We start from the raw sequence: 25,651 nt of genomic DNA, 5'->3' as shown, positions 1-25,651 counted from the left end.
GGTTCTACCAAATATTTGGCCTGTCACTAAAATCCTTATTAGTTCTGGGTATTAATTAGTCTATTCCATACAACACAATATTTTCTCTTAAACTTGTTGTGTAAAATACTGGAAAAAAAAAAAGATAATGCTTGCATAACACCAATATCTGTTTTTTGCTATCGTTTCCAGAGACACTGTGGAGTCCACAATAACCTGAAGGTAAGATTCTCACATCACAGAGCTGTAAGCAGTTTATACCGATCCCAGTGTTAGGAGATATTCTATGGAGGGAGAAGGTGCAACCCAAACCTAGTTGAGAAAGGAGGTGAGAAAAATTATTCAATAAAACTTAGGCAAACTTATACATACAGACGACACATTCTCCATTTGCAAAACATTAGTTGGGTTGGGATAGCTCAACATCAGCCTCAATTTTTTATTAAATCTTCTTTGGCCCATATCTTAAAAGACTCAGTGAATAACTGGTTCTATCCTGTCTGAATAAACTATCTAACTCCCTAGTTTCCCCAAGATTGATACTAAATCAGTCCTGCGAATAAATTCCTTCTGTGACATTATATCCTAATTTGCATAACTGCTCATCTGCTCCCAAGTTCTACACATTCACCTAATAATCACTTATTGAACATCTACTATATTGTCGGAATAATTATTAGGCATTTTGATACAGAGATAAATGCAAATAGCCATGGTGCTTGTGATCTAGTTGGGAGAAATATGTGTGTACCATCCAGGTTTAAATAGAGCGTGCTCTCCGGGAGTTTAGAGAAGGAAGCCGCTAAGGCTGGCTCGGGCAGTCAGGAATGACTTCTCAGGCAAAGGAAACTTGGGTTATGCCTTGAAAGGAGGGGCCATAGTTTGACGTGTATCAAAGGAAAAGTAGGGGAAACAGCATGTATAAAAGCAGTGGAAAGCAAAAGTGAGGCTGCAGTACAGGCTGCTGGAGTGCTGGGGTGGGATGATGGCATGACCAGAAGAAAAGATCTCTCTAGGGAGATAGGTTGGGACCAGATTGCAAAGGGTCTTTAATGCCATGCCAGAGTTTGGTTTTAAAATTGCAGGTTGATGACTCCAAGCAAGCGGTATATCAGGATTCCCAGGAAAATGTATTCAATATAGATTCCTGGTCTCATCACAGATGCTGAATCAGTATTCCTGGGGGATGCTCAGCACCTATGTTTTGTTTTTGTTTTTGTTTGAGTTTGTGAGGAAGATTGGCCCTGAACTAACATCTGTTGCTAATCTTCCTCTTTCTGCTTGAGGAAGATCGTCACTGAGCTAACATCTGTGCCAATCTTCCTCTGTTTTATGTGGGATGCTGCCATTACGTGGTCTGATGAGAGGCACTAGGGCTGCACCCAGGAGCTGAACCTGCAAACCCCAGGTCACCAAAGCCGAGCGTGCAAAATTAACCACTATGCCACCAGGCAGGCCCCTCAGCAGTTTTTTTTTTTTTTTTTAATTTTTTGAGGAAGATTAGCCCTGAGCTAACACCTATGCCCGGCTTCCTCTATTTTATATGTGCAAAGCCTGTCACAGCATGGCTTGATAAGCCAAGTCTGTGTCCACGTTAGGGATCGGAACCGGTGAACCTGGGGCCACCGAAGCCAAGCGTGTGAACCCAACCACTATGCCACCAGGCTGGCCCCTCAGCACCTATGTTTTTAAGAAGCTCTCTAGTGAGACTGGTCTACAGCAGGGATTTAGGCCCATGGGGGTAGGCAGTGGTGTATCCATAACTTAGTTCTGGCAAGGCAGAGGTCTTGGCTCATTCTCTTCGGTTCCCTCCAGGGAACGGCATTCTGCCTCTGAACACCAGCCCCAAAGACATTAAAGTGCTCTCCATTAAAGTGGCTCTCTAAAGCCACACAGGTTTTTAAGGAACGCGTGAAAAGCATAATCCAGTATTCCTGAAATCTAGTCCACATTTTTCCTTTTCCTTTTTCCCTTTGCCTTGTGTAGGTGGTATGAGCTAAAGATGGCCTGCCAAGGAGGAGAGTCATCAAATTATTTTAATGTGCATAGGGGAATTATTATCCAAGAGATAAGATGGATCGATAATAGGCACCCTAAAATGCCTTCCTTCATAGTATATTTCTCTTTGTAATATCATTGTTTATCTTCTTATCTTTTTTCACTGAGAGTTGAAAGTCCCTTGAGGGCACCAATGTTTTATTTAGAATCTTTATATACCACCATCCAATACAGAGCCCAAAATGTAGTAGGTGTTGAGGAAATGCTTATTGATTACATGAATAAACTAGTTCCAATCATTGTAATCACCTCTTACGCTGTTTAATAGTTTTTCATCACTTGTCTGCTACCCCATCCCCACCAGACTGTGAGATCCTCAAGGGAAGGGACTGTGTCTCATACTTTTCTGTAATCCCAGTATCGAGATGAAGTAGGCACTTAGCAAATGCACGTTGAATGAATTAATAACACAATGCAAAGAGTTTTTCATTCATCTTTAAATTTGGATTTGAATCGAGCCACGGTTATTTCTTATTCAATTCTCCCCTCCTAAGCCTAGAGAGACTGTGTGCAGAAACATGATTTTAAACACTGGCAGACTTCTTTCTCCATGACCTTTCCTCAAATTGAGAAGTTGAGGTTTTCATAAGCTAGGCTTGCCCCATGAGATTCATGAAAATGTCTAGGAGGGGCACGAAGTGAATCTGTGGGTGTCTTCACAGAGAGATGTGTGGGGCAAGAAGAGGCAGGGAGTGACGCAGACGTCATTATGAACACACAAGTCCCTGGGGCTAAAGTGGGCAAACACATCTCCAGCACCTTCAGGCTGGATTATTTCAAACAGCGTTGACAGCCTCAGCCATCTGTGAACAATTCGGTCATGCCTAACGTCTCTGACCTTTTTAAGTGCTAGGCACTCCTTTGACCATATCTGTCAAACTGTGGCAGCATCTTGACTCAGGGTGAGCAAATGGCTCCTCTCAAAGAATCTAATCACATCCATGTAACAACAGTCTCATCTATTCAAACACAGCACCCCAGCTTCAGAGGAAATTTTTTTCGTAACTGTACAGAGACTGGGAGAGTGGTATTAGGGTGATTGGATGGAATTGAGAAGGAGAAATCAATAAAGAATAACCAGGGAGATCTAGTTAAAAGAACATACATGTATTCAGGCATTTTTCTGCCCAGAGCATAGAATTATATTCACATTAAGGTGAATGTCTTATTTTGTAAGTTTTTAATATCAAACATTTTTGTGCCTGAGAAATGCTACTTATTCATTCATTTGTATATCCATGAAATATTAAGCACATTCTGGATGCTACAATAAGAGAGCAAGACAGTCTCTAGAATTTAGATTATTACAGTCCAATCCACAAGTACTTGTGATAAGGACCGATCACTGTAGTAGCTGAGATAGTGTGGGATAACATAGGACAGTCAGCTAATGCTTCATAGTGTTGCAGGAGTCAGGCTTGGGGTCAGTACTCGGAGAATGCTGCATAGACGAAATGGCATCTCTGCTAAGACATGAAGAACAGGTGGAAATTTTACAGTTGGAGAAATATTTCAGGCAAGGAAATCAGTATGCACAAAAATGCAGAGACCTGGGAGCCCACAGTCTCCTTTGAACTGAAAAGAGTTCACTAGGGCTAGAACAACGAGTGTAAAATAGATACGTGGGAGGGAGGAGACAGGCAAGGGAGGGTGGAAAAGAGGGAGGTGGAACTGGAGCCAGATCACAAAGGGGCCTGTGCACTGTGTTAGGGAGGATGGACTTGATCCGGAGAGCACCTGAGAGCTACAGAAGGGCTTTAGCCAACCGATTGATGTGATCCTGTTTGAGCTTTAGAGAGACTGTCCTGACAGCTCTGTGGAGGACGAATGACAAACAAGAGGTTTAGAGATGAGTGTCTGTGGTCCAAGTGAGAGACAATGACTTGAACGAGGGTGAGGGCAGAGGAGACGAATAGAACTGGTATATTTGACCTATATTCAGGCAGTAGGAAAAATAAGACTGGATGATTTGGTGCAGAAGGCAAATGAGAGAAAACAAGGACGGTTCCTGGGATAATGGCTTGATCTTCCTTTGTCCTAAGAAGATAGGTTGGGTCAGCACAGAAATTGTCCCACTCACTCCTAGGCAAGGGCTCCATGCTCCAGTGGGTAGACATCAGAAGTTCGTGTCCAAAGCACACTTGAAATATTAATTTTAGATATTTTTATATGTCAATGTGAGGGGTGAAGAAAGATGTCAATTTTACAATTAACTATTTTTCTGACTTTGAAAATTTCCAAGAAGAAAAATTATTTCAGCTTATCATTCAGGAATTAATGATATTGGTTAAGGAGAGTTATTTACTCTAAGTGAGCAAAACTTATTTTTGCAAACATCATTAACATGGATATATAAGTAAGAGATATATCTCTCTTTTAGGGAGATAAGTCCTAAAAATATCTCTTCTTGGGGTGTGTTTCTTCTTATAGGAGCTCGACATGCTTAGGATACCAACGAGGGATAAGAAACACAATTCACAGCCTTCATAATTCTGCAAAGTTGTTTTTGCTGTTGTTCTTTTTTTGTTTTTTTCTTTTGTAGCACAGCAACAGTCAACGTAAACGTTAAACTTATCCTGATTAAAACTGAGGGATAATTCTGTTAAGGGACTGAAGAAACATTACAAAGCTATGAATTCAACCCTGACAACCATCACCTGTCCTTTTGCACAGTCACTTTCATTGTCAGATGCTTTTCTGTTTTTGAAACATGAGTACTACACGCTAGAGCGTGCATCGGATGAAACAAAGTACATGAAGATACTTTCAATCATAATCATAATTTACAGTGTTCTCATTATCCATTGTGAATAGAGGTCAGAATCAGTACATTTGAAAGGCAAAGAGGATGAGCCAGAATTTATATGAGAACACAGAAATTTAGGCAAGAAGCACAGTATTTCTTTTCTCCTCCAACTGAGGAAGCTTGCACATTGCCTCCACGGTCCTAAGTACACCAAGGTCACCAGCTTGGGAAGAGCAGCAGTATGAAATTTTAGAAAGCATCTGTTTTTGTGCAGAGTATTTCACTGTAAAAAAACAGTACAAGCTATCTTAAGAAAAGCTTTTTCAAATGTGTTTAAAGTCTCCTAAATTTCCTGCATATAAATGATGAATACCTCCAAAATGTCAATCAATCTTGTTTTTCACTTAACTTAGAATAAGATGATAATGAACTTGCATTTAGTCGGCGCCTTACACAGAATGAGAGTAATTAGACTTGGAAAAGGCCTATTAGTTTATCCAATTTCATTTCTGCCCGGAGAGGACTATTTCTCCCGAGATTTCCCTATTACTGTGTCCTGACTAGCCTTAAAAGTCTCAAGGGAAGAAATATTTACTGTATTCTTGGAGGGCTGTTTAATTATAGGCTTAAGAGGAAGGAACACCCACCTAGAAATCAGGAAGCATGAATTTGGTTCGATTTTGTCATTTATTAGTTCGTGACTTTGAGCCAGATGTCTAGGCTATCTAAGCCTCAATTTCCAAAATGATGGCAAACTTCTATCACAGGACTGTGGTGAGAATCAAGAGAGAAAACACATGTAAACTGACAGATGCAGAGCTTGGAATATTCCGGTGAGTTCATAAATAAAATCTCTCTCCTTAACAGCCTTCTCTGCCAACCACTCTCTCACCTGCTCCTCCCTCAGCCTCTCCCTCCCCCAACAATTTCCCTGAGGTAGGTATACTTTCTACATTTCCAGGGGAGGATGTGGCTGCTTTTCTTCTTTCTAGGTCTCCCTGTGGTTTAGTTTCCTAGGGCCACCATAACAGAATGCCACAAACTGGGATACTTAAAACAACAGAAATTTATTCTCTCACAGTTCTGGAGGCTAGAAGTCTGAGATCAAGCAGGGCCATGCTCCCCATGAAAACTCCAGCGAAGACTCCTTCTTTTCTTCTTTCTATTTTCTGGTGGCTTCCAGCAATCCTCTGCATTCTTTGTCTCATAGCTGGTTCCCTCCCTTCTGTTTCATCTTCACAAGGCCTTTATCCCCGTGTGTGTGTCTTTGTATGTCCTCTCTGCTTCTTATAAGGACACCAGTCATTAGATTTAAGGCTCATCCTGGTCCAAAAGGACCTCATCTTAACTCATTACATCTGCAAAGATCCTATTTGCAAATAAGACCCCATTATGAGGTTTTGGGTGGACATAAATGTTGGGGGGACACTATTAAACCCACTGCACCATTTATCAAGTGTAGCCTTAGCCAACTTGCCAACAGAGCATCTTCTTCCATTTTAAGATGCACTGAAGACTCTAAGAAGTCATAAGCCCGATTGTGTTGACTTGGTTAATAATCACACTTTCTCTTTCTACTCAACTTTCAGTATTTTCCCAAATATTTTCTCATTAGTTTCATCAAAGAAAGTTATTATCACTCTGACCCAGTTGTATTTATGTTTCTCTGAAGATCCTGCATGCTGGGAGAGAGAATAAAGGCAAGATGAGAGATTTCTGTTGTAAGATAGAAAGGAAAGTCTGAGTCTGAGAACAGTAGAAATGTGCTAAGTTCCTCTGCACCATTCTATAAACTCCAGAACGAGAAGAGTTAATATGAGTCCTTGTCCCATCCTGCGTTTCTGCTGAGTGGCTTAAGTAAGTTATTCAGTTTTTCTCACCATCACCCCCCTCCCTTTTTATATGCAAACTGGGGCAAAAAAGCAAGTTTCTTGCCTATTACTCAGGGTTGTTGAGAAGGCAATATGACATGACAAATGAGAAAGTAATTTTGAAAGGTTAAGTGATATATGTCTGAATTATTTTGAAGAGCGTAACTGTTGCCCCACTAGACTGTAAATGACTTGAGAATTACTACCACGTCTTTCTCATGCTTGTTCTTCCTTCTTCATCCCTTTCTACAGAGCAAACATTCCACTAATGCCTATAATAAAGCTCTACCTATTTGGGGAGCTCAATTTATGTGAAATTGAATTGAATTACTACTTTTCTAAATTCTGTGCTTTAAATAACTCTAACACGTATGTATAAGAATATTTTTTCTACAAGTTCTAGAATTCTTTCCCAGTTATTAACTCATTTCTTTACTCCTTTTTTGAATTTATTTTTATACATGCCAAATGTCCTTTTACTCTTTTCCAACATTAATGCTAAAATCGTTGCTTATTTGCAATGAAAACTGCCCTGGATAAATTGCCTTTTGCTGAGTTTCTTATAAAACAATGTGAGAGGTAACTTTTGTGTGTAAGAAAAATGTGAGAAGTAACTATTTTGTATAAATCTCTTGCTATGTAATGATAGATAAACACAAAATACCCCACTAGTCCAGTTCCCACCAATCCTTGCAATCTCAAATAAATGCTACATTGGTATTTCAATCCATTCATTTGGTGGGATCCACAAGGTCATAAGCTAATCCACATAAAAACAGAACGGTAATGTAAAAGCCAGAAAAAAGACAAACTTGCTGATTTTCTCGTTGTTTGTTAGCATGAAATAATGTGGTAGGATTAATACTTTTCACCATTTAATTCATACGGATGAACATATTCATGAGCGCGTGATTTTGTTATTCTCAAATGAGTCAGTCAAGGTGACATGGTAATTTATTTCAGACGACACGAGGAATCCACCTTACTTAGGCTGCTACTGTTTGATTTGACAACAGCTGGGCCCAGCTCTGAACCTATGCCCTTGTTTCTTGTTTTGCTTTGTTTTGTCCTCTGAGCAAATAAACATTTATTTGTGACAATCCAAGACTTCCCCCTCCCCTCTTTCTTTTAACCATTCATTAAATCAGACACAATCTTGGGGCTCTGCATGGCGAAGGGTTCTTTGAGAATTCTCACATAGGTTGATTTTTTTCTATTTTTTGATTAAGAATGCACACGGGCATTTTCTTTCAGGTACACCTTAATGGAGGTTAGTATAATTTATTGGGAAAAAAAGGTTACATGTATTGGTTCTGCTGTTTATTGGCATTTAACTTAATCTCTCCATATCTAGTTTTTCCGTCTGTAAATGAGGAATAATACCAGCTTCATATGGCTCTTAGGAAGGTTAAAGAGAAGAACTCGAGTATTGCAGAGGCAAAAGGATGTCAACTGAAATGCTTCTTCCACTTAACAGCTGTTTGGCTCCTGGGAAGTCCATTCACTTCTGAGCCTCAGTTTCCTCATATTTAAAGCGAAAAATAACAGTACTCACTTCAAAGACAGGAAGATTCAATAGTAAAACAAAAAAGATACTTCAATGTCTTCTGAGAATAAAAAATTATTTAAAAACTAGGTGAAACATTACATGCTAGGTAAAACACGGAAAACATGAACTCAATCCTTCAGTCAAGTCTGCTTCTTATCTTTGGAAGTATGTGGGGGGATGGAGTTATATTTCCTACCCAAATATTATCTGTTAAACTAAAAATTTTAAATTTGTAGATGAAACTGCTCTGATGCTGTCTGAATAAAACTATCTTTAAGAAGTAGCACTTTTTAAAAAAAATATTCTTTAAAGCAAACACAAGAAATTTCATTTCAAAGGAAACGTTAAATTTGAAACAATACTCTATTATCGCTGAGGCCACTAGCAGTTTTGGCAGTAGAATAGAACTGTAAAAAAAATAAATTAATTAAAAGATGAATACACAAAAAGACAATAGAGAAACCCAGAATTTTAAATAGGATATAAAGTCATAAAATGAAAGAGATAGGTTGCTAGTAGTACTAACTCAGCTAATACATCCCAGGCTGATTCCTCAGGCTCATTAGCATTACGGTGTAACCACAGATTACAAAACATTTTGTGCTAGGGGCCAGCCTGGTGCTGCAGTGGTTAAGTTTGCACTTTGCGATTCTCGCTGGAGGGGGGTTCACCGGTTCGCATCCCGGCTGTGGACATGGCACCACTTGGCAAAAGCCATGCTGTGGTCGGCGTCCCACATATAAAGTGGGGGAAGATGGGCATGGATGTAAACTCAGGGCCAGTCTTCCTCAGCAAAAAGAGGAGGATTGGCAGTAGTTAGCTCAGGGCTAAACTTCCTCAAAAAAAAAAAAAAAATTTTGCCCAAAACTCATTTCCTGCAGACTGCCTCCAAACAGCTATGAAGAGCCTATCTACTGAGGGAAACTCAGTAGATATCACAGTGTGAATATGTGGGCCCGGGAGCTTTATGCACATGAGGAACACATTCGATGCCTTACGTGATCCTACACCATTCAATTTGTGACCCACACAGAGGTTTGAAAAGTAACTCGGTACAAAAATTGCTAAATACATTTTAATTTAGAATAACTATGAGCTTGTAAAAAGAAAAATGCCTAAAAACATTATGTAATTAGTCAGCTCTCCTAAGGAGAGATATAATTATAGTAATCATAAATCATTTTTCTCTCATAACCGTAAATAGGGAACAAAGAGAACCGGACACATCCTCTTTACCAGTTTTCTCTCTGGTGGGAAAATATTTTTTGACACAGGTAACTGTCATCCATGATTGTCAGTCGGGGCAGAGAGGGGGAAGGAAAGCCGTTTTGTTTTACTTTCTGGGAAAATCATTTTTCAGTAATTGTCACGAATGTTCTCTGATAAGCATGAACTTTTCACACTTCTGATAGTTCCCAGGCTGCCTCTGAGGATGGGGGAGGAGCAAGCAGAAACACTTTTGCTCTTCGGTGTAACCTTTATTCTAAGCCTAAACCTGAGCTGTTTCAGGTGTAGGCTTTGACAGAATCAGGTTTTGTCATTTTTCTCCCCCTCTACTGTGGGGATCTGGAAAACAAAACAAAACATAAACAAATCATTGATACAACTGGCTTGACTTCATGCTGATCCCTTTTCAATTCGATTGTAAAAAAGGGGCATTTTAGAAACTTTAGTCTATAAATATGCTTGTCTATAGATAGTTACTTGTAAAAAGATGCTTCATATCTGGGAAAATTTGTGTTTCTAAAGACTTCTACAAAATTGTATTTTTTCATATTTTTCTGCCAAATATTTTCAGGTTGCTTATACTGATATGATAATTTGAATAACTGCATAGAGATCCAAGGTCCTCTCTTTCACAGCCTTGACAACATAACCAAAAGAGTAATACAAAGGAATATCATTTGACATGGCAGATCTTTCTAAAACAGCAATATTCGAAATGTATTATTGTGCTAATGCTAATGGGAAGATTCTTTTTGTTTTTGTTTTGCTTGTGTTTTTTGCTTTAACAAAAAAAGAAATTGAAAGGGAAGAAGGAGAAAACATTCTTTGTCTGACATGCAAAACAGCTTTGACAATGAAGGCACCATCTTGAGAGAGTATTTTGTCTAAATTCCTTTAATATATCCAATGCAAAGCCATTCAATTACTCTGGAAATTCAAGCTATAAATTATTATGGAAAATATTTCACTTTGGTTTGTAATAGCAAAGCTGTGCGTATTGCTGCTTTAAGGTTAGAGAGAATGTGGCATAAAAAAAGTGCACAGCTTTTCCAGTTAGTGGGAAGGAGTCCAGGCTGGGTGTGGGAAACCAGACAGTCCTACCTGTGGTTCTCACATTTCCCCTCTTTGGGCTTTTTACTGGCCAGGTAGACTATCAAGGACAGACCACGCCTCTACCCTTGGTATTTGTAGGGAAACCAGACAGGATCACTTCCTGTCTCCTCCCTCTCCATCAAACTAGGATACAGTCATGTTAACTGGGCTGCACAAAGTGACCAGGCAAAATGAAGTCCTACTATCTTCCTTTCCAGAGCCTCCCTAAGGACTTAGGTACTGCCGGTGCTGCCGTTCTAAGGACTGCAGGCCTGTCTTGAGGCCACTGCGGCCAAGCCAGTTGAGTGCACAGTGGAGGCAGCGAGAAGGTGTGAGCTGGCCTGAAGTCACAGTGCCTCCTCAGGGGTCTGCAGCGGGGGGAAGCTGATGGGAGGTGGCTGGGCCAAAGGAGCTACCTCGAGTCCGGTTTCCCAAAGTAGGTTCAAACACGCAGATTCTTGGGCAAATGCTGTGTTTAGGAAGGGCTCCTAGGAGAAACCAGTAAGGCGGTAGGGGAGGCACCAAAAGGGAGGGAAAGAAGTGAAGCAGAGGTGGGATTTCAGGTAAAGTTCCACAGAGGGTGTCAACTGTAAGCTTTTAAAACTTCTAGTTTTCCTGATGCCGCCACATTCCCACAAACAGGCCATGAGCCCTCCTGTTCTGGCCTCCCCTGGCTGGGACCTAGTGACACGCGAACACATCGATATAATCCCCTCCCGCCTTTTGTTTGTGTATGCCACCCTGACCCCCAGTAGAGGCACTTGCCCACTGTCTTCATTCTCTCTCAGCTCCCCAGCTGCTTGGTCAAACCTGCTCTCTCAGCTCTCCTCCCGTACGGCCCCCTCTGTGCATGCCCTAGCTCCCTCTTCTAGGACTTGTGCCTGTAATCAACCTCTTTCAATTTCATATGCCTCTCCATGGTGTTATTTCATGTCCACATCTGACTGATTATAAAAAAAAGAAAGAAAGAAAAAAAACCCATTTTGAGTAACGTAATTATTCCTTACAACACAGGGTGCTTCAGCCGGATCCCACAGAGAAACTTGAGTATAAATTACCCAGTCATTCAGTGCTGAGGTAAGTGATGGGTTTTCCGACTCCTGGAATTCTGTGTGGCTGCAGGCCACCCAGGCCACTCCCAGGCACTCCCAGCTCTGTGCCTGGTGACAAAGAGACTCGAGTTCTCCAAGGGCCGTTTTTAATAGAAGAGCTGCAGGTGTGGGCCACAGTAGTTAGTTTGATCTAACTAAGTTTGATCTAACTAAGAAGAGACCAAACAATGAGGTGCACCTGCCCAGATTTCAATGGTATGGCCAGCTGGCAAGGCAAGTGGACCATGGCCACCTGGCCAGGACCTGTGGGTTCCGCATCCCGGGACCCTGAGATTCCCCTCTGCAGTGACTTCACATGAGTCCCACACCTTTGCACTCCTGTTGTTTATGGCTTCCCTCTGTTTTCTTTTTTCCAGGTAGAAATGGACCCAGCTCCAGGTGATGACCCACAACGGTGTTTTCTGGAAAAGCTTTTACTTTTCCCAATACAAGAGATAGATGCTTATGGTTCCATCTTCCCCCATCCCCATTCTTCCTTTTTTGAAATTGTGCTCAGCCATCCTGTAACCGTGAGCCCAGACATTCAGAAATACTGACAGTGACATTATTTGAGGACTTAACGAAAGTCGACAGGTGTCAGCCTCCTATCTTCTTAATGTTTGTTTAATTTTGTGATAACCAGCCCTGGTGGGCTAGTGGTTAAGATTCAGAGCTCTCACTGCTGTGGCCCCGGGTTCATTTCCCTGTCAGGGAACCACATCCCATGTCTGCCAGTTGTCATACTGTTCAGTATCATTTTGCCATGATACTGAAAGGTACGCCACCAGTATTTCAAATACCAGCACAGTTATCAATGGTGGACACATTTCAGCGGAGCTTCCAGACTCAGACAGATGAGGAAGAAGAACCTAGCCACCTACTTCCAAAAAAATTGGCCATGAAGAGCCTATGAATAGCAGCAGAACATTGTCTGATATAGCCCCGGAAGGTGAGAGGATGGTGCAAAAAACCCGGGCAGGGTTCTGTCCTGCTGTCCACAGGGTCCCTAGGAGTCGGAATCGACTCTACCACGCTAACAACAAAACAGTGAACACTTGGAGCCGAAAGCTTCCAAGATCAGCCTATGGATGTTGTGTTAGGGAGAAGAACTGCAGGAGGGGATCACCTTGAGAGGCTCAGCAGTTTTTTCCTAGAGAGAATCCCTTAGAATTACCTGAAATCACTTTTTAATTTACCACATTAGATGAATTTTAACCTGGATTAGAATTTCTTAGTCTCTTTTGTTGTTGTTGTTATTTTTTTCCTAACTAAACATTTAAGGGGGGTTGTGAGCAAAACCAGGTCAGATATGGTATGATTCCTATTGCTGTTGTAATAAATTGCCACAGACTTAATGGCTTAAAACAATATAAACGTATTCTTTTGCAGCTCTGGAGGCCAGAATCTGAAACGGGTCTTACAGGACTAAAATCAAGGTGTTGGAAGAACTGTGCTCCTTGCGGAGGCTGTAGGAGAGTCTGTCTCCTTGCTTTGTCCAGTTTCCGGAGGACACCTGCATTCCTTGGCTTATGGCCCCTTCCTCCATCTCCAGTGCAGCATCTGCAAATCTTCTCCCCCTCCCTCTCTCTCTCCCTTTCTTTGACCTCTGCTTCCATTATCATATCTCTTTTCTTGTCTCTGAATCTCATGCCTGCCTCTTGCCTTTATAAAGACCTTTGTCCTTATAATCTGCCCATCTCAAGATCCTTAACTTATCAAATCTGAAAAGTCTTTTTTTGCCATGTAAGGTAATAAATTCACAGGGGATTAGGGTGTGGACCTCTTTGGGGAGCCATTATTTTATCTACCGCAGGTACACATAATATTTAAAAGCACATTTCTTTTCTCTACAGTAGTAGAAATTGTTTTAGGTGAGCTATACTTCGTATTCCACCACAGATGTATTCTATCATTTGAAGCAATTTAATGAACTTTTTATATCTTGACGGTGAATATTCACAGCTGTCAAAAGTTAGTCCTAAGGTTTGAAGAACTTTTTTTTTTGAGGAAGATTAGCCCTGAGCTAACTACTGCCAGTCCTCCTCTTTTTGCTGAGGAAGACTGGCCCTGAGCTAACATCCATGCCCATCTTCCTCTACTTTATATGTGGGACGCCTACCACAGCATGGCTTGCCAAGCAGTGCCATGTCCGCACCCGGGATCCGAACCAGCAAATCCCTCTGAAGCAGAATGTGCGCACTTAACCACTGTGCCACTGGGCCAGCCCTGAAGAATTTTTAGTACAGTGAAATCATATCTACATGGAGGTTACATTCTAAATTCATACATGAAGTGAAAATACTGAATATCAAAATTACTCTGGAAACTAGTTTAATTTAGTTTGCTTTTTCTTGCATTTTGGCTGCAGTTCTGCCCTCCCCATCCCAAACCCTGCCACTGTCCCCATCCAGTGGGAGCTAAGGCCTGGAAGAATGATGGGGTAAATCAAGAGATTCCCTTACTCTATTTTTTCTTTTTTCTTTTGCAGGGAAAGATTTGCCCTGAGCTAACATCTGTGGCCAGTCTTCCTCTTTTTTTTCTTTTTTCCACTCCTCAAAGCTCCAGTGCATAGTTGTATATTCTAGTTATAAGTCATTCCAGTTCTTCTATGTGAGCTGCTGCCACAGCATGGCAACTGACAGCGGGGTGGTGTGGTTCCACGACCAGGAAATGAACCCAGGCTGCCAAAGTGGTGAGAGCACTGACATTTAACCACTAGGCCATCAGGGCTGGCTCACTCCTTTTTGTTTGGTTTTTTGAGCATTTGATGTGATTTTGTATAAGTTGAAGGTGCATATAATGGGATTCCACTGTTATTTACAGAATCTGGGATTTGTATCCAGTACAGTGATTGGGAGTCCTGGTATTGCCACTGATTATCTATAAAATTTAGACTATTGAAAAAAAAAATATATATATATATAGTTTATTCAGAAATAATTTGCATGCCATAATATTCACCCATTTCAACCATACAATTAAATGATCTTTTAGTAAATTCGGTTTTGTAACCATCAGCATAGTCTAATATTAGAACATTTCATTACTCAGAAAGAATCCCTCCTGTACTTTGCAGCCACCCTTGTTCCCGTCCTCAGCCTCAGGCCACCACTAATCTACTTTTAATCATTATAGATTTGACATTCTTGGACCTTTCATATAAATGGAGCCATGGAGTACGTGGTCTCATATGTCTCGCTCCTTTCACTTAGCATGGATACTTTTGAGGTTTTTCAAAGTTTTAGCATGTATCACCATTTCCCTTTTCTTGATGAATACTATATTTCATTGTATGATATAACACATTTTTTTAATCTATTTACCAGTTGATGGGCGTTTGGGTTGTTTTTAATTTTTGATAATTATGAACGACACTTCTATGAACTTTCACATACAAGCGTTTGTGTGTACATATGTTTTCACTTCTCTTGGGTTTATTTCTGGGAGTGGAATTACAGCGTCATATGATAAACGTACTTAACTTTTTTTTTTTAAGATTGGCACCTGAGCTAACAACTGTTGCCAATCTTTTTTTTTTTTTTCTGCTTTATCTCCTCAAATCCGCCTATACATTGTTTTATATCTTAGTTGTGGGTTCTTCTAGTTATGGCATGTGGGACACCACATCAACATGATCTGACGAGCAGTGCCACGTCCACGCCCAGGATCCAAACCCTGGGCCGCTGCAGCGTACTTAACTTTTTTAAGACACTGCCAAAGGATTCCAAAGCACCTGCACCATTTATATTCCTACCAGCAATGTAAGAAGGTACTGATTTCTCCACATCCTCATCAACACTTGTTATTATCTCACTTTTTGATTATAGCCATCCTAGTGAGTATTAAGTCCTATCTTACTGTGGTTCTGATTTGCGTTTCCCAGATGATTAAGGATGTTGAGATCTTTTGATACAGTCATGGGCCATTTGTACATCTTCTTGGTGAAATATGTATTCAAAACTTTTGTCCATTTTTTAATTGGGTACTTTTAAACTCTAATAAGATAACATTTGTAAATTGCAGCTTCATCTCAGCAAATGCTAGGGTCTAATATTAATCTTACTGCCAAACATCTAGTGCCTGGTTTTTAGCATGAGACCTGGGTAACTGAACCCTGACTAAATTGGAATTACCCCTTATAATTCCTGTCTTGTTCTGTTCTCATATCCCTTGAATCACTAATTTCCTGGTTCCTTTCTATTACTGAGCACTACTCAGACTTGTTTAATTGGGACCTTGAAAAATTTTATAGAATTTCAGTGATGTGTCTAGTGACGTTCTTAGTGGCAGATAGATGATTCTAAAACAGAACACCCCTGCCTGCATAACTTCAGTCACCCCAGGGTGGAGAGACCATATATGTTTCCAACAGCTAGGAAAGGTCTCTCCAGGTGTTAACACCTCCCTGAATTATGTTTGCATTATCCTCCCTTCTTTAGCCAATGTACTTTGGGCTGCCATGGTGCTCTCACAGTTTCTTTTTTCTCCCCTATGAGGCAAGGTCATACCTTGACCATAAGAACTGTAAGAAAGAAAGTTAGGGATCAAAGAAGAAATTCTATTCTGTTTAGGGGACCAGGCATAGCTTTATGGGTTTACCAGAGTTTGAGAAGGGGTCTGAAGACTAAATAGCATACATTCCCACAGGGGTCACTCAAGCTCTCAGACCCTCCTCTGTAATCCATAAAAGGCATCATAGGAAATCAGGCCTCTATTTCCTCACCTCTGTCACAAATTAAGGAATAAACCGTATTCCATGACCCAGTTCACATCCTGTATCTCAAATTGCTCGCATTTGCCTGGCGTTTGATCTCATTATTTGTGCTTCTGTGTTCATACTAAGCTAAATAGGAGGCAGTATAACATAGTGTTCATGAGCGTGGACTCTGGTGCCAGACCACCTAGGACCAAATGCTGGGTAAATTACTTCATCTTTCTGTGCCTCAGTTTCTCTATCTAAAAATGAGGATAATGGCTCCTATTTTATAAGTTTGTTTTAAAGAGTATGAATTACCACACACAAGGTATTAGAACATTGCACATTATTAGAACTGTAAAAACGTTAAGCCATTCTTCTCATTATGGATCTTCAAACTTAATGCCCGATGCAGTTTTCCTGGCAATAAATTTTGCTTCCTTCTCTGTCGATGAGAATTTCTGCCATTAACTGAACTGCCTCTGGCTATGATGAATAGGCAGCCTATTAAATATCAGCTCCCCCTGAGATTACAGAGGGAAATATCACTTAGCTGTTACCGGGAGAAGGGAGGCTTTGAAATCAACAGACTTGGATCTTCGCAAAATACTATTGCTTTTTTTTTAACCATGAGTAATTAGTTTAGCCTCTCTTTAGGTTTATACCTTATAGGGTAGTTGTGACTATGAAGAGATGTCTCATGTAAAGTATGTACATAGCATTGTGCTCAAAACAAGTTATCTATTACCACTATTACTGTCATCATCATCGCTACTACTATGATACAACTCCCAATATAAGAAGCTATCATAGATGGCACACCCTGGTCCCACAGGCTCCAGACATATAGGACAACAACAAATACAGAAGTTCAGTCATACAGGAGAAAGGAATTAAGTGAGAAAAAGAATAAAGGTGGTAAAAGGACCAAAGGTATCTATTGATCCAATTTGGTAAGTCCAATTTGGCTGGACACTTGACCATAGAATTGTATCAAACAAATCCTAGTACTTTTTTAACTGGGAAGTAAAAAAATGGGATCTATGCTTTAGGAAAATAAACTCAGAAGTAAATCACAGGATGGCATTTTGAGGGGAGGCAAGGGAATAGGATGTGGACACCAGTTAGAAGCTGTTAGAGGAGATAGACAAGACATAACTATAGCCTTCATTATGTGGTTGGCTGCAGAGATGGGAGGCACAGAGATGTATGTCCCCATATGAGCACTGTCGCAGGTGAAATGTGACTTGAACTAAGGATGAATGTTTGTGCCATAGAGAATGAAAAAGCAAACATGACTATGAGTTTTTGAGCAATGGAACTCACCTTTCTATTTCTCTGCTATTCAGAAAAATAGAAACAAGACAGGTAAATTGAGGCGTTACAATGAATAGATGGATTATGAATGAGGTTTCTAGGCATAAATGAAACAACATAGACTTTGAATCTGCCATTTGTTCATCAGATAATAAGTTGCTTAAAAATCTCTATTTTAAGATTCCTTAAAATTTCTTTTAAGACTACTTTTAAGATTCCTTGGATGTCAAGTGGTAACAGTAACAATTGCCTTGCCAGTTAATTGTAGAAACTAACTTAAGGGGGAATCTAACTTAAGGGGGAAAAAACATATTTAGGTACAGCACCTACTACAGAACTTGGAACAAAGAAGAAGTACAAAAAATGGTAACTATTTTAAACTCCATCGTTGTCATGAGAATTATTGTACAATTTGAATTTAAGGAATATCCAAATACAAATATTGAGGGTAGATGGTAGTAGAGTGGCTTGGGAAAGCAGGAGACAGATTCGGCCCAGAGGTGTAGATCTGAAGTCCCTGGTATAAAGACGCAACAGTTGATATCTCTTCTCTAGTCCTGCAGGAAGGACGTATGGCACAGCAGTTTGGAACCCAGGATCTGGAATGAGACTTCTCGGTTGGAATCTAGTATTTCCATTTATTAATTCTTGACTTTGAGTAAGTGGCACAACCTCTCTTCCTCTGTTTCTTCATCAGGTAAATGCAAGTAATGACAGGACCTAACTCATAGAATTATTGCATGAATTAAATGCAATTATATGAGTGAAACATTTAAAATAGTGCTTGACTCTCATTAAATTCTCAATGAGTAAGTTATTATTATCATTACTTAATTGTCCAATATTTATTGGAATTATCTTTATATAAGTAGTTCATAGAGAAAATTTGATGAAGATTGACCTTTGCCATGCTAATGGATAAAAGGGAACTTGTAAAGGAATTGAAAGAAACAATCTACTAAAAAGATCTGAGCTGCACCACAAGGGCCTGTGGGAAAGCGACTCTCACAAAGTAAGGAGTGATGTTTTGATTAAATATTTCAATGAGATCAAAGACTGATGATATACCATAAGACATATGTGGTAGGCTAAATAATGACCCTTCAAAAATTTCTACACCCTAATCTCTGGAACTTGTAAATATGCTACCTTACATGGTAAAAGGGACTTTGCTAATGTGAATTAACTAAATATCTTAAGATGGAAAGATCATCTTGTATGATCCATGTGAGTTCATGTAATCACAATGTTCTTGTAAGAGAGAGGAAAAAGGCTTAAAATCAGAGAAGAAGGAAATATGAGAAGGGAAACAAAGGGAGAAGAGACGATACAATGTGGAGCCATGAGTCAAGGAATGCAGGCAGTTTCTAGAAGCTGGAAATAACAAGGAAATAGATTCTCCGCTAGTGCCTCCAGAAGGAATCAAACCTGCCAACACCTTGACTTTAGCTCAGTGAGACTGGTTTTGGACTTCTCATCACAATAAGTGCAAGATAATAAATGTGTGTTGCTCTAAGCCACTAAATTCATGGTAATTTGTTAGAGCATCAATAGAAAACTAGTACAACATGCTTATTGTGAAATCACTAATGATTTTATAAAAGTAGTTTTAGAAAAGTGATGACTCTGAAGACCAAGAAATAAAGAATTAAGAACAGAGTAGTATAACGGTGCAACAAATGGATAAAGAAGATGGGGTATATATATATATATATATATATATATATATATATATATATGTGCAATGGAATACTACTCAGTCATGAAGAAGACAAAACTGTGCCATTTGTGACAACATAGATGGACTTTGAGGGTATTATACTAAGTGAAATAAGTCAGACAGAGAAGAACAAATACCATATGATTTCACTTGTATGTGGAAGATAAACAAACACGTAGATACAGAGAACAGGTTGGTGGTTACTAGAGGAGAAGGAGGTGAGGGGAGGGTGAAAGGAGTAAAGGGGCCCACATGTAATGGTGACAGATGGAAACTAGACTTTGCTGGTGAACAGTCTATACAGAAGCTGAAATATAATAACATACACCTGAAATGTACACAATGTTATAAACCAATGTGACTTCAATAAAATAATTTAAAATAAAATAAAACAGAAGAGTGGTATATGAGGGAATGAAGTGGAAGAGTGAGTTGGAGATCATGAGTAATGCCACTCCTTATGAGCCCCTAATCTAATTCAATGTACTCTTCTTGTGTCTTGCTCTATGCGAAGTGGTAGGTTGCAAAGATGTGTGAGATGATTTTTCCCTGAAGAGGTTTAGTCTAGCAGGGGAGTGGTTAAAGTGTAAGACTTAAGGAATGAAACCATTCAGATTGTCACAAAAAAAGGCAAAAGAGAAAAGACATCATTCATTTTGATTAGGAAAAGGAGAGACTTGGAAAAAACTTCACGATAAAATATCCAATAATTCGTGACTTAACTGAAGAGTAGACGTATCCCAGAGAAAGATCTGGAAGAAGAGAACCACAGACTTTAGAAACAAATGAGTTGTGAAAAGGATAAGGACATTGTGGGACTGTTAAGTTACTTGGCATAAGTGGAAATTAGAGTGCATGTAAGGTAAGCGCTAAAATTAGGATGATACACTTTGAATTGAATTGAGAACTTCCAAAATTTATTCCTGATGTATCTACTGCTCTCCATCTCCACTGCTACCATCCTATTCCAAGCACCATTATCACTTATAACAACCCTTTAATAGTCCCCATTCTTTGCCAAGATCCATCCATATTGGCCCTTTTATTCCTCTTTATTTTTATTGAATGCTCCCAAATCTTTCTTCTTTGTGGCTTTTGTCCTAGCTATTCCTCCTGCTGGGAACGCCTAGCCCCCTCATGTCCACGTGGTTTGTCCTACTTGTTAGTCAAGTCTCACTTTGCTACAGTGTTCTTTCTTGGTTATTTTGGTCATCATACAGATGGTCCATATCATCCGACATTGTTTTATTTCACTCCTTGCATTCATCACTATCTGAAATTATCTTGTCCATTTGTTTGCTTAATTACCTGCACCATCTCACTTCCAACCCCTGCAAAGGTCTAAGCTTCTTGGACATGTGTGTCAGTAGTCTTGCTCATTGTTCTACTTCTAGTGCCTGGAGCAGTGACTGAGACATATTGGGCACTCACAGCGTATTTACTGATGAATTATGAGGCCCTTGAATGCCATGGAACACGGTTTACATGTTACAGATTCAAATTTTATCTCATTCACTTACTATATGGGTCACATTGGGAAAGTTACCTAATATGTTTGAGTCTCATTTTCTTGATATCTGTAATGGGAAGTCTAATACCTACTTTGTAGAGCTGTTGTGAGGATAAGCAATTATGCAGGGAAAGTGTCTAAATAGTAGCTGATTCATAGTAAGCTCTTGATAATAAATGTCATTATTATTATTACTATCACTAGTATTATGATTATTTCCCTTAAGTATTGGAGGATATTCATAGGAGAAAGCCCTGGTGTAACTGAGTTCTAAAAAATCAGAGTCAGTAAATGAGAGGATGAATTAAAGAGGGAGAGGTGTCATTCAGAAAGGAAAATAATTCTGCGGGTGCATTTTGATGAGACAACTGTTGTGATCCTGGAAATACTTTTGATCTATTGACTTCTCATGGAAATTTCAAGACTAAGAGAGACATTCAATTCAGACAGCTTGACAGTATTTGTAAATTGCTGATGGCCATTGTTATGAACAAGGAACAGAATGTTTGCCATAATACAGGATTTGCTGAAGTGACACACAATGAAATAGACTGGCAAATATAGAGAAAATGAATCTGGTACAATAAAGAGTTACTAAAGTTGATGGTTTCTTAAAAATTTTAAGTAAAGTATGTGAATGTTGTTCCAAAGAAAATTACAGAGAATCAATTTTTATATTCACTAAAGAAGCTGTAAACAATATTAATAATATGTCGCTTGCATTTACTGAACTAAACAGCTTCTACAGCACTACAAAAAGTAACAGTATGAACATGGCATCTCAATAAAAGTCTTGATTTCCTCATATTCATTTGATTTTATGCCTTAATTGATTTGGAAGTACCTACTCAGAGAGAGAGTAGGCACACAAGTTTCAGTCTTCAAAATAAAAACAAGACAGATTTTCCTCAATTTAAGTAAAATCAATAAGTAAAAAGAAATATTAATTTACCAGATTTATATATTTAAGGGGTTTCCAAAGAAATTTGGCTTTAAGAAATGACTCATCACCATATTTCTGTTCATTAAGAATTTGATTCTAAAACACAGTGTTCATATTGAGGTAGGTGTTTCTCTTACTTTGCTTGATACTAGTTGGAAACCAATTTAATAATTGTATTCAGTTTGGGAAGTCATCTTCAAATAGGGTTCTATATTATTAAGGAGGGTGACTAATAACCTGGAGAGCATTCAGATAAAGGCAAGGAGCACAGTAATAGTAACCTTGAAACCATGTCATAAGAACTAAACTAAGGAATTATGGATACTTAACATAAAGTAAGAAAGACACAGATGTGGTAGAGGTTACTGGGATTTGGGGGCCTTTGTGGTTGGCTGGTCTCTGATAGTAGCAGTCTCCAAATGTTTGAATGATTGTCCTGTGAAAGGAATTATGTGTAACGCCTGCAATTTTAGAAGACAGAATTAAGATGGTGGGCAGAAACCTTAAGGCATAGATGTGGGTCAACATATGGCTACATAGTGCAAAAACTAGGCCCACACAAACTTGAAGGGGCACCCATATGAGGTCTTGTGCTAGAAGCAAGGAGCCATCATGTCAAGATTGTCATGGGTAATTATGCTGTGAGAATGTGGTGGAGAAAGTCATCTGCCACAGCTGCTGTATTCCTTTCTAATACTAAGATTTGCCAATTCGTACAAACCATAGGGTATAACTATATGGGCATCAAACTGATTCTCTGGTTCCTGTTGGGGCGAGGCTAAGGAAACATTAATGGCAGTTTTCAGCATGGAGTTCAAAAAGGTCTGGAGCCCTGGCAGAATTGTTAGAGTAATCATAGCCTACCCACTTGACTCTTATGAAGGACGCTTGAGACAAGACTCATTTTTCTTTTTTTAAAATCAGATTCCCTTTCTATTCATGCCTTGTAAGATCTGAAAAGAAAAAGATTTAACATAAGGCAAGCCATAGTCAACCTTCTTGGAACAAGAAAGAAGACAGGCAGAGAGGTGAGCGGATACTTGCAAAGCTGGATGGTGGAAATAGAACAATAAACAAAGGAGGAAATGAACCAGGCTGAAAAGCCAAGCATTTTAAATAATGTTCTGAAAATAGAAGGAAACATACTAGAAGTTTAGTTTAGAAAACAGACACTTTAGGCACTTAAACAATGACCTCCATCTTAATTGACATTTTAGGTGACAACAGAATTGCTCATATTTACAGGATTCTTTTAGTCTGAGCAGATAAGAAGACAACTAGAAAAATTTAAAAAAAATAAAGTAACTATATTCAATAGATATGGAGGAAATAAATTTTAGTGTCAATAAAATAACGAGACAGAACTTTGGATTATAAAATTCTTGCAAGTTTCTGGTCTTCTGGTAACTTCATAATATTCATCTATGCTGTCACCATTACTAAAAGGTGAGTTAGGTGGACATCGATTTTACTTTCATAGCACCTTGTGTTTAGCTCTGCCATATCTTATTTCATCCTACAGAGCAATTAACTTGTTTCTTATCTCTCTTATTCACTAGACTGGAAAATCTTTTTGGTTTAAGAGTGCTTTCTTTGTCTCTGAATCTTGGATCCCAAGCACTGTCCCTGTAACATACATAATACTTAATAGATACTTGTTGGTCTGAATCGAATCCACAAATTCTCCCTATGTTACTATTTAGATGCCTGAAATTAAACTCTAGAAATTTCTCTTGATATTTTAGTTGCTATCTGTGGATGTCGATATCTAGAAAAAAATGCAAATTCCTCTGGTAATTAGCACATATAATTTTCCATTGTAGTAATAGCCATTGTTAATTAAAGATCTACCGTGTGACAGATATCTTTCTCTATATATTACATTGAATTGTCACAAAAAATCATCAAAGTATGTACTAATTGGTAGATAAGAAAAATGAAGATGCTGAGAAATTAAGTAATTTGTCTAGGGCAACTTTCTATAAGTGGCAACTGACTTCATTTCTCTCTGACTCCAAAGACATGAGTGTATAAGTGAGCCACAATTGTTAACAATGCTTTAATAATTTATTTTAAAAGAATTCAAATATACAGAAAAGTTATGAGTTCCGTACACAGCACTCCCATATCCTCAAAACCAGTTTTCCCAGCTGTTAACATTCATTGCATTTGTTCTATGGCATTTGTCCTCTTCCTCCTCTCTCCTCTCCTCCCCCTCCTCTCTTCTCCTCACTCTCTCTCTCTCTCTGTATATGTGTATGCGTATTCATAAATACATACATATATATATATCCATTATTATTAGTCTTTTTCTGAACCATTTGAGAGTGAACTACTGAAAATCTCTAGTGGTTGCTCATTCCACCTAGAATAAAACCTAATATCCTTACCATGGCAATAATGTTCTACAAGAATTGGCCATAGACTGCTGCTCTAATCCCTCTTCCTTTTACTAAATTACTGAATCCACTCCAGCCACACTGGCATCCCTGCTGTTCCTCCCACCTCAGGAGCCACTGTACTTGCTGTTCTGCCTGCCTGGAATATTCCTCCCCTATATATTCATGAGACTCACTCCTGCATTTCATTCTGGTTTCTGCCCTGACCACCTCTACCAGCCAGGGTTCTCCAGAGAAATAGAACTAATGATTCTCTCTCTCTCTCTACCTGTCTATCTATCTAGAGAGAGATTTATTATAAGGAATTCACTCATGCAACTGTGGAGACTGAGAAGTCCCAAGATCTACAGTCAGGAGGCAGGGGACCCAGGAGAGCCAATGATGCAGTTCCAGTCTGAGTTTGAAGGCCTGAGAAACAGGAGAGCTTATAATATAAGTTTCAGTCCAAGTCTGAGTCTGAAGGCAGGAGAAGACTGATGTCTCAGCTCAAAGACAAACAGAGAGAGCCAATTCTCCTTTCCCTCATCTTTGTTCTATTCAGGCCTCCAATATATTGGATGAAGCCCCCTCACACTGAGGAGGGCAATCTGCTTTACATGGTCTACCAACTGAAATGTTAATCTCAGCTAGAAACACTTCACAAACACATCCAGAATGATGTTTAACCCAGTATCTGGGCACTCCATGACCAAGTCAGGTTGGTACATAAAATTAACCATCACATCACTTTATCTAAAATAGCAGCCCACTATATTTCTTCACATCGTTTTATCGCTTTCTGACCTTAGGTTATGTATCTTAATTATTTATTTGTTGTCTACCATTCCCATTGAAAATGTGGGCTCAGTGAGGGCAAGGCATTGTTTTTCTTGGATACCATTTTATTCCTAGGACCGAGAACAATACATGAAACACAGTTGGTGCTCATTAAATATATTTGTTGAATGAAAAAAGGAATGAATGAATGGATTAATGGTTTTAGTGTATTGATGGCATTATAGCCCACATTAAATTGTGAAAATTTTAGGTTATCTATGCCTTTCATTCAGGAATTTTTTATTACTCCAGGGCCTGCTTTAATACCCACTCTATGAATATGTATTGGTGTGTAATAATGAATAAATAAATGAATGAGAAAGGAATAGTGGAGAGCCATTCCCACAGTCCTAAATTACTGATTCTCTTTCCAGTGCTCTTTCTGGTAGCCCACACATTTCTATTCATTACCTATTTAAACATATACCATCACTATTTTGAAGGCTGGCCAAAGTTTGATTTGCTACTAAAATAATCACTGGGTCAAACTTTTCTTTCCTGCAAAGCTATCAAATCTCTTTGTATGTAGGTAAACTCAGTTTGAGAACAGTTTGAAAAATAACAATAATAGCTTGAAACACATAAATAGCTAAGCAGTGCTTTTATTTAAGTGCCTCTTAAATAAGCAATAAAAATA

At 39.2% G+C, this 25,651-nt stretch overlaps 2 long non-coding RNA genes across 2 annotated transcripts in view; one reads left to right on the top strand and one right to left on the bottom strand.

Annotated features, from left to right (window-relative positions):
• The window catches only part of LOC123279065 (uncharacterized), a 1,363,420-nt gene that overhangs the window by 497,866 nt on the left and 839,903 nt on the right, over window positions 1-25,651 (bottom strand). The gene's annotated exons all lie outside the window — the stretch shown is intronic.
• On the top strand, window positions 5,485-12,439 carry LOC139041094 (uncharacterized). The gene is made up of 3 exons (XR_011495690.1): window positions 5,485-5,616; window positions 11,537-11,599; window positions 11,991-12,439. It is a non-coding gene; the product is annotated as an uncharacterized lncRNA (long non-coding RNA).

Source organism: Equus asinus, chromosome 20 (assembly GCF_041296235.1).
Source record: "Equus asinus isolate D_3611 breed Donkey chromosome 20, EquAss-T2T_v2, whole genome shotgun sequence".
Lineage (NCBI taxonomy): Eukaryota > Metazoa > Chordata > Mammalia > Perissodactyla > Equidae > Equus > Equus asinus.
This window is presented reverse-complemented; position numbering and strand designations above follow the sequence as displayed.